This window comes from Macaca fascicularis, chromosome Y (assembly GCF_037993035.2).
Source record: "Macaca fascicularis isolate 582-1 chromosome Y, T2T-MFA8v1.1".
Taxonomy (NCBI): domain Eukaryota; kingdom Metazoa; phylum Chordata; class Mammalia; order Primates; family Cercopithecidae; genus Macaca; species Macaca fascicularis.
The window spans coordinates 5951103-5961939 of NC_132903.1; positions in this window are offsets into that span (position 1 = coordinate 5951103).

A 10837-nucleotide genomic window follows, 5' to 3' on the forward strand; every position below is an offset into this window, starting at 1 on the left:
TTCCATCTGGAGTCACCCAAAACCAGGACTCATTAACAACAAAAAATATATATTCTGACACTCTTTATATGCAGTGTCCACTAGCCTGGCACCACCTCACACACCCTCTCTCCTACCTGTCAGCTCTCCCTTTTCTGGAGGGTACCAGTTCCCAGTTTTCTGACTTCATGCTTTCAACAGAGGAAACTCTCTCTGCAGTTCCTTGCCCATGCAGCATTGGCATTTCCAGCGAGATGTATTCCCCCTCTGCCTACGCTGTCCCCACTTTATGAGGCAAGATCCAGTTGCTACCACTACTCTCTGCAGCCTGGACAGTTCTTCTCTCATTCTGCTGGAGTCATTGGAGGCAGTTCGAAGACAAAAGGCAAAGAAAAGTCCATTGAAAAACAGTACTTTTTGGACAGGAGAAGTGAATGAGAAACTGGAACTTAATTTCTGTGGATTGCTCTTTTCTTGAAACTTTCTATTCTTTGGGAAATTTGATTCAAATAAGTGATTTTTTTACATTAGAGGCCACCTTGGGAATCCTAAGAAAAGACATAGCCCTTGATTTTGATGTACCAGTAGAACTTTGGGATAGAGGGGCAAGTAGACAAATGTGTTCAGTGAAGGGATTTTACATAACAACAGTACACACAGACTGCCCAGAGCCCCGCATCTGAGGCATTTTGGTTTGGGTGGGGCTCTTGAAGAAGCAGCTGCTCAAGGTGACCCCTGGAAAGGGATCAGAATTTAGATTCCTGCCTCAGCATTTCTCAGAAAGTTGGGAGATATCAGCGTGCGTGAGTGTGTGTGTGTGTGTGTGTGTGTGTGTGTACCTGCACATGTGAACATAATGTGTGTGAATGTAGGGTGTGGAAGGAGAACTCCTGTTGGTTTGGAGTTAGCAAATTATAAGGTGCAAGGTTGGGAGGGAAGCAAGTGATGCCAAAGAAGTGAGAAGGGACTTAGACACCAAAGTCCTTCCATCACCTTCCCTGAGTCCTGGAGGAAATGGGGAGGCTTTTCTACTAGTTCCAAACACAACTACCAGTAATGGTGAGCAGCTTCTCTTTGTCAGTGCTCTCCCTTATGTCAATTGGCTGAACAATCTCTATTCAACCTATGACTTTTATTTTCTTAACTTATGTATTTTATTAACTCATACACATTACTCATTTGGTTTGTTGAAGCAATAAGACATCATTTACCAAAATAATGCCTGTCAGAGTGGTTGACCATAAAAATCCTGCATCACATTCATCTAAAAGGCACTTCCCATGAAGGCAACCAATTTTGGCCATTGTCATGCAACTTGGAGTATTTCAGGACAGCCAGCTTAACCTTCTTTCTCTTGAAAGTTTTAGTCAGACATAGTATGTCCATTTTTCAGTTACTTGATAGCAAAGATCAGTCTTTGCTGGTCAGGAGGAATTTCTTCTTTATTCTGGATCTTGGACTCTACATTTTCTATTGTACCCAAAAGTTCAATGTTGAAAATGATGGTCTTCTCCATTTTTACAAAAATCTGCATTTTTAAAAATCTAACAAATATTTATTACACTCCCACTCTGAGGCAGGCACTGTAATATTTGCTAGGAATATACGGAACATTAAAACTAGATGGGTCCCTATGTTAGTGATTAATTCAATAATTTCACAAATAAATGTGAATTTGCAACTCTTCAAAGTGCAGTGAAGGATACAGATACATGTATATGTATGCACTTATGCATAGAAATATATATGCATGTATATTTATAAGGGGATTTGACCCAGTCTTTGGGGGAGAGATGGTTCATTCGAAGAAAGCGACATCCCAGTTGATGTTTTGAAAGTGTTGGCTGGGCATAGTGGCTCACGCCTGTAATCCCAGCACTTTGGGAGGCCAAGGAGGGCAGATAACAAGGTCAGGAGATCGAGATCATCCTGGCTAACACGGTGAAACCCTGTCTCTACTAAAAATACAAAAAATTAGCTGGGCATGGTGGTGGGCTTCCATAGTCCCAGTTACTCAGGAGGCTGAGGCAGGAAAATGGCATGAACCTGGGAAGCACAGCTTTCAGTGAGCCAAGATGGCATCACTGCATTCCAGCCTCGAGGACAGTGCGAGACTCCGTCTCAAAAAAAAAAAAAAAAAAAAGGAAGTGTTAACTAGGGAATGCTTGGTATGCGTGATGCATGTGGCAGGCCTGTTCTCCCTAATGGCTGAACTGGCAGGCCTCTTTCACAACTGTTTCAACACTGACTGAGTGGTAAAGTTAAATATTGAAAGCTGGAAGAGCCAACGCCCTTATACAAAGGCTAACAGGTAAGAAATCTACCAAGAATTTTGCCCATTAGTTTCTTAGACTTTGAAGCATGACAAGATAATGAAGGTATTCTTTACAGGACCCATTTAAGATTTAAAAAGTTGTATTGGGGGTCTGAAGAAACTCCTCAGACCTCCACAAACAAGTTTTATTGAGTTCTGAAGAAACTTCCCAGGCCTCCACAAAGAAGCTTATTGGGAGGACTAAAGGAAATCCCCAAATGTCCATGATTTAGCAGGAGACAAGAAAAGGGTAATCACCCTAGTCCCTGGACCCATTTAGATTAGATTAAGTAAATTTATTATGGCTTCAATTGAAGGTCTTCAAAACTATGACCTTAGTTACAGATTAAACGAAGTTAATCACTTATATGTTTAGATGAATGCACACTTACACATAGACATGTAGCTTAGAAGGCATATAAGCTCTGGAAAATTTGTCATTTTGAGTTGGTCTGGTGGTAATTTCCAGGACTTCTCCCCGTACCTGGTTAGAGAAATAAAAACTCTCTTTTCTCCCAGTTCATCTCCATCTCATTATTGGGCCACAAAAATAAGCAGCCTGACCATTGGTTTGGTCTGGGAGCATGCGTGTTTAGGGGCTGGGGATATAGGAGAGAGCCCGGCTTCTTAGAGCACCTTCAGGAAAGCCAGCCAGCTGAAGGAAGAGTGGGAGCACCAAAAGAGATGAAACTGGAGGAGACTGACCTTGCTGGGTTTTGAGAAATCAGATACACAGTTTTGTCTTTGAAAATCTGCCTTTTCATGATAGTTCCACTGCAGATGGGCGATGTGAAAGGAATAACACTATGCAGACCCACGAGGTTGCCCTAGGACTTTTTCCCCCTTCTTCTTGCATTGTATCCTTACTTTTCAATAAAAATGCCACTAAGAATCAGTGTAGAATTGACTTTGAAATCAGAATGTTGGTGTTTTCAATGGCATTACTTTTGGAAAATAATATCTGCGAACCTCAGTTTTCTCAAAATTAGAATGGAGATTGTAATAACTATCTTATAAGATTAAATGAAATCACGTATGACCAGATTTAACAAGTAGTCACCAGATGGAAGCTTATTGCTATTCCCAAGTGATTGGGGATTAACTGATGTTCTAGACCAGCAATCAGCAAACATTTTCTGTAAAAGGCCGGGTAGTAAATATATTCCACTGTTTGAACCATATGGTATCTGTCTTAATAGCTCAGTTCTGCAGCTGAAGCAGGAAAACTGTCATGGACAAATGTCATGAATGGGCCGGACTCTGTTTTAATAAAACTTTATTTATAAACATGAGCAGTGAGCCACATTGGGCCCATGAGCATAGTTTGCCAATCCGTTTAGAATATCTCCTGTGGGTCAGGATATCCAGTGATGCTATTAAGCAGTCTGTCTTACTTGCTGTCATATATAATAATCCAGTTGTCCTGCAAGGTAGGTATTACTGCCTCTCCTTTACAACTAAAGCTCAGTGATGTTAAGAAATTCATTTCCATCCACACAGTCAGCAGTTACTGCAAAATGAAGCCCGGAGTCTCTAATTTCCCTGAGCCTAAGCTGGCTTTCCTATTGTGTTTCCCTCTTAACTTGGTATTTAATGCTCTTTGGTTATACTGATGTTCTTGGAGGAACATAGATGCCCGTTATTCTTATAGCACAGACACTTCTAACTGAAACTTTCCTCAGGCCACCTCTAAGACTGCTGAATTTTGCATTTTTCTTTCCAAGTTTTTTTAGTGCATGCTCCCTGGCGTCGCTCTCTGCTGCTGTGTGTCCACATCCATCACATCCCATCTGTGTGAAGCTCACACATATAATTCCTCTTAGCTGGTGATTTATAGTTTTTCAAGTTTCCCACATCAAATGTGACTTCCCTGGAGCAGGCTTCTCAGTCTTTAATTTTATTTTGGCTTAATGGTGAATGAAACAGGGTCTTGGCAGCTGGAGGCAGGGTCATGTGCAAAGTTTTTTTATTTTCACGAAGCAGCCGAGATTCGCAATGAAGTTCTGCTTTGGAGACATTTGGATGCAGAAGAAAACACAATGTGAACTCTATTTTTTTTCTGACACCTCTAAAACTATATTTCATACTTGCACATTTTTATCACCTTCTCTAAGTGATGGTCTGAGTGGATGCCTGGGGCTGGTGGCCCTCCAGAATGTGAATTTCGCTGGACCCTCGAAAGAGAGCAGACATTAAATGCCGAGCCAAACACAGTGACAGAAATAGAAAAAAAAAAAAAAAAAAGAGGTTCATGTCATACCTAAGCCCTGGGCAACTTCCTGAGTTTTCTATCTTGGGTGAAGTTAAGCCTTTAGAATGCTTTTAAGGGTGTTCTTTCTTCAGGGTACGATTTCTATTAAAATACAGGGCCGCCTCTTTCAGACTTCTGTGGCTGGAGGGGGCGATTGTCATCTGCTGTAGTTTTTCACTGTAATGAAAGCATAACTGGGAAGAGCCTGAGCTGAGCCCCTGGACTCTGTGGGGTTGGAGGTGGTGCACTCCACATGCAGTTCTTAGTGAATGTGAAAGGTCCTGCTAAGGTTGATTTGTAGGGCTTTTAGAGAAAAGGGGTCCAAATCTAGACCCTAAAAGAGGGTTCTTGGATCTCAAGCAAGAAAGAATTCAGGACAAATCCACAGCATAAGTTGAAAGTGTGTTTATTACAAAAGTAGAGGAATAAAAGAATGGCTACACTCATCATACACAGATCAGTCCTGGGGGCTGTGTTTGTGAGAGGTGAAGCCAGTTGGACTTCCTGGTCAAGTGGGGACTTGGAGAATGTTTCTGTCTAGCTAGAGAATTGTAAATGTGCCAATCAGCCTCTGTTTCTAGCTAAAGGATTGTAAATACAATCAGAACTCTGAAAATGCACCAATCACCACTCTGTGTCTAGCTAAAGGATTGTAAATGCACCAATCAGCACTCCATAAAAATGCACCAATCAGCCCTCTGTGTCTAGGTAAAGGATTGTAAATGCAACAATCAGCACTCTGTAAAATGGACCAATCAGCGCTCTGTAAAATGGACCAATCAGTGCTCTCTAAAATGGACCAATCAGCAGTATGTGAGCCAGGACAAATAAAGGGATAAAATCTGCCACCCCAGCTAGCAATGGCAACCCGCTTGAATCCCCTTGCACACTGTGGAAGCTTTGTTCTTTTGCTCTTCACAATAAATCTTGCTGTTGTTCACTCTTTGTGTCTGTGCCACCTTTACAAGCTGTAACACTCACTGCGAAGGTCTGCAGCTTCGTTCTTGATGTCAGCGAGACCAAGAACACATTGGAAGGAAGTAATTCTGGACACATCTTCATAACCACGAAGGGACTATTGCCAAGCAGTGAGTACCATCAGACCCTTTTCACTTGCTATTCTGTCCTATTTTTCCTTAGAGTTTGGGGGCTAAATATTGGGCACCTGTCAACCAGTTAAAAGTGACTAGCACAGCTGCTGGACTAAAGACCTGGTGGGTGTCATGCTTTCTGGGAAAGGGCTCTTTAACGACCTCCGACCCACTGGAGTTTGGAATGTTGGTTTGCCTAGAACCAGCTTCTGCTTTTCCTGTACTTTCGGGATGAGCTGAGGGTCGACAGAGGAAAGCCATTCAGCTTTGGGGTCCAAAAAATGTTGATTGACTCTGCAGCCATGAGCAGAATTCTCAAAGTCACATTGCCCAACTGAGACTCGCCCATCTGTCCTATTTATCCTGACCCTTGCCTCCTGGGTCCTAATGACTGTTAGACAAACTTCCTCTTGCCTGTCTTCTCTGAGGGTAGTCTTGTTTCTAAAAACCACTTCTTGTCTCTCGTGCTTTTCTAGTTTCTCCTCTAATAGTGATTTATAGTATAAACTTCAGGACTCTGGTCCCTTCTTTAGGCATCTGGGCTCACCAATCAGAAAGACATAATTTTGGCCCAAAGCCCCATTGATGGGGGCCTATCTGGAATTTTAAGATCCCTCATCAGACTAGCAGGCCTTCAGAAGCTATTCCTGAAGTTAGGATATAGAAAGCCTCAGAAATGATATCCTTCCTATTCATATGATAAGTGACGGCAAAGGACATTCTTCCAATGCTGCAGATCGCTTCCCCCACTCAGGGTGTGGCCCTCCACTTCATTTTTGGGGAGTAACATCTCTACTGGACAGGGGTAAGTTCCCAGTACTAAGAGTAGAACACTTAGGACTCTAACAGGTTTTCAAGAATGCGTTGGTAAGGGCCGCTATATCCGACCTTCCTCGGTCCTCTTTGTGGTCTAAGAGGAAAATTAGGATTTCAGCTGCTGTGAGCACAACTATTCCAATCAGCAGGGTCCAGGGACCACCATTATGGGTTCTTGGGCAAGAGGGATTTCTGCTGCTGAGTTGGTGAGTGCAACATTCTGATCAGTAGGGTACAGCAACAGCAACCATTGTGGGTTATTAGGCAAGAGGGGTAAACAAACCAAAACCATGGGTGTTTCCCCCCCCCCCCCACCCGCCAAATGGGAAACAGGCATCAATAGGCTCACTCTCAAAATACATCCTCAGCCATTGGGACCAATTTGACCCACCAAACCCTGAAAAAGAAGTGGCTCATTTTTTTTTCTGCACTATGGCCTGGCCCCAATATTCTCTCTGATGGGGAAAAGTGGCCACCTGAGGGAAGTATAAATTACAATACTATCCTGCACCTTGACCTTTTCTGTAAGAGGGCAGGCAAACGGAGTGAAATACCTTATGTACAAGCTTTGTTTTCATTAAGGGAGAATCTACAACCCTTCAGAGCTTGCAGTTTCCATTCCACAAGAGGACTTCTCAGCTTACCCCCATATCCTAGCCTCCCTATAGCTCCCCTTGCTATTAACGATAAGCCTCCTCTAATCTCCCCTGCCCAGAAGGAAACATGCAAAGAATTCTCCAAGGGACCACAAAAATCACAAAAACCCCCGGGCTATCAGTTATGACCCCTTCAAGCTGTAGTGGGGGAGGAATTTGACGCAACCCATCCCCTTTTCCCTTTCTGATTCAAACAGATCAAGGCAGACCTGGGGAAGTTTTCAGATGATGCTGATAGGTATATAGATGTCCTAGCGGGTCTAGAGCAAACCTTCAATCTCACTTGGAGAGATATCATGCTATTATTAGATCAAACCCTGTCCTTTAATGAGAAGAATGTGGCTTTAGCTGCAGCCTGACAATTTGAATACACATGGTATCTTAGTTAACTATGTGATATAATGACAGCTGAAGAAAGGGACAAATTCCCTACTGGTCAGCAACCTGTTCCCAGTATGGATCCCTGCTGAGACCTTGACTCAGATATGGAGGACTAGACTCATAAACATCTGTTGACCTGTCTTCTAAAAGGACTAAGGAGAATTAGGAAAAGCCCATGAGTTATTCAACGATGTCCACCACAACTCAGGGAAAGGAAGAAAGTCATCTGCCCTCCTTGAGCAGCTAAGGGAGGCCTTAAGAAAGGATACTCCCCTGTCACTCAACTCACTTGAGGGTCAATTCATCCTGCAAGATAAGTTTATTACCCAATCAGCCACAGATATCAGGAGAAACCTTCAAAAGCGAGCCCTGGGCCCTGAACAAAATCTAGAGACATTGTTAAACTTAGAAATTTTAGTTTTCTGTGATAGCGACCAAGAGGAACAGGGTGAAAAGTAAAAGTGAGAACAGAGAAAGGCTTCAGCCTTAGTCATGGCCCTCAGACAAACAAACTTTGGTGATTCAGAGAGGACAGAAAATGGAGCAGGCCAGTAACCAGGTAGGGGTGGTTACCAGTGTGGTTTGCAAGGACACCTTCAAAAAGTTTGTCCAATGAGAAAAAGCTGCCCCCTCACCCATGTCCACTATGCTGAGGCAATCACTGGAAGGTGCAGTACCCCAGAGGACAAAGGTTATATGGGCCAAAACCCGCTAATCAGATGATGCACCAATAGGACTGAAAGTGCCTGGGCAAGTGCCAGCTCATGTCATCACCCTCATTGAGTCTCAGGTATGTTTAACCATTAAGGACCAGGGAATTGACTTCCTGTATGGACACTGGCACAGCTTTCTCAGTGTTAATCTCCTATCCTGGACAGCTGTTCTCAAGGTTCATTGCCATCTAAGGAATCCTGGGATGGCCTGTAACCAGATAATTCTCCCACCTCCTCAGTTGTAATTGGGAGACTTTGCTCTTTTCACATGCCTTTCTTGTTATGCCTGAAAGAAAGGCATATTATTAGGGAGTGAAATATTAGTCAAAACTGGAGCCATTATCTACATAAGTATGGGGAACGAGGTACTCATTTTTAGTCCCCTGCTTGACGAGGGAATCAGCCCTGAAGTCTGGGCTTAGGAAGGACAATTCAGAAGGGCAAAAAATGCCTGCCCAGTCCAAATCAGGGTAAAAGACCCCACCAGTTTTCCTTATCAAATGCAATATCCCTTAAGGCCTGAAGCTTGCAAAGGATTGCAGGATATTGTTAGATACCTAAAAGCTCAAGGCTTAGTAAGAAAATGCAGCAGTCCCTGCACCACCCCAATTCTAGGAGTACAAAAACCAAATGGTCATTGGAGACCAGTGCAAGGTCTTAAACTCATCAGTGAGGCAGTAATTCCTCTATATCCAGTTTTATCCAACCCCTGTACCCTGCTCTCTCAAATACCAGAGGAAGCAGAATGGTTCATGTTTCCGGACTTCAAGGATGCCTTCTTCTTTATTCTCCTGCACTCTGACTCCCAGTTTCTCTTTGCTTTTGAGGATTCCACAGACCACACGTCCCAACTTACGTGGAAAGTCTTGCCCCAAGGATTTAGGGATAGTCCTCATCTGTTTGGTCAGGCACTGGCCCAAGATCTAGGCCAGTTCTCAAGTCCAGGCACTCTGATCCTTCAGTATGTGGATGATTTACTTTTGGCTACCAGTTTGGAAGCCTCATGCCAGCAGACTACTCTAGATCTCTTGAACTTTCTAGCTAATCAAGGGTACAGGTCATCTAAATCAAAGGCCAGCTCTGCCTACAACAAGTCAAATATCTAGGCCTAATCTTAGCCAGAGAATCAAGGGCACTCAGCAAGGAATGAATACAGCCTATACTGGCTTATCCTCACCCTAAGACATTAAAACAGTTGAGGGGGTTCTTTGGAATCACCGGCTTTTGCCAACTATGGATCCCTGGATATAGCAAGATAGCCGGGCCCCTCTATAATAAAAGAGACCCAGAGGGCAAACACTCATCTAGTAGAATGGCAACCAGAGGCAGAAAGAGCCTTCAAAACCATAGAGCAGACCCTAGTACAAGCCCTAGCCTTAAGACTTCCCACAGGACAAAACTTCTCTCTATACATCACCAATAGAGCAGGAATAGTTCTTGGAGCCTTACTCAGTCTTGAGGAACAACCCCACAAACAGTGGCACACTTAAGTAAGGAAATTTATAGAGCAACAAAAGGCTGGCATTACTCTTTATGAGTGGTTGCAGCATTGGCCATCTTAGTGTCAGGCTATCAAAATAATACAAGGAAGAAATCTCACTGTCTGGACTACTCATGATGTAAATGGCATACTATGTGCCAAAGGAAGTTTATGACTATCAGACAACCACCAGCTCAGATACCAGGTGATACTCCTTGAGGGACCAGTGCTTCAAATACACATGTATGCAGCCTTCAGCCCTGCCACTTTTCTCCCAGAGGATGGAGAACCAGTCAAGCATGACTGCCACCAAATTATAGTCCAGACTTATGCTGCCTGAGAGGATTTCTTAGAAGTCCCTTTAGCTAATCCTGACCTTAACCTATATACTGATGGAAGTTCATTTGTGGAGAATGGAATACAAAAGTTAGGTTATGCCATAGTTAGTGATGTAACTGTACTTGAAAGTAAGTCGCTTCCCCCAGGGACCAGAGCTCAGTGAGCAGAACTAGTGGTACTTAACTGAACCTTAGAACTGGGAAAGGGAAAAAGACTAAACATCTATACAGATAGCAAGTATGCTTATCTAATCCTACAAGTCCATGCTGTAATATGGAAAGAAAGGCAGTTTCTAACTTCTAGGGGGACTCCCATTAAATACCACAAGGAAATCATGGAGTTATTGCACTCAGTGCAAAAACCCAAAGACGTGGCAGTCTTACCCTTCCAAAGCCATCAAAAAGGGGAAGAAGAGGCAGGGGAAGACCAGCAGAGAGAGAGAGAGAGTGAAAAGACAGAAAGTCAAAGAAGGGGAGAGAGAGAGGAAGAGACAGACAAAGAGGGAGTATGAGAGAGAGAGAGAGAGAGAGAGACAGACAGACAGACAGACAGACAGACAGAGAAAGTCAAAAAGAGAAGGAAGTGAGAATGAGAGACAGATAAAAGTAGTAAAGAAAGAACAGTGTACACTATTTCTTTAAAAGTCAGCGTAAAATTAAAACCTAAAATTGATGATTGAAGGTCTTCTCCGTAACTCTTTAACACTTTACTTGTATCTGGTGGATGGAGGCTAGAAATGCTGTTGAACATCTTACAATGCATAGGATGCTCCTCTTCCCACGAACTGAACAAAATCATCTTTCTCCAAATGGCAGTG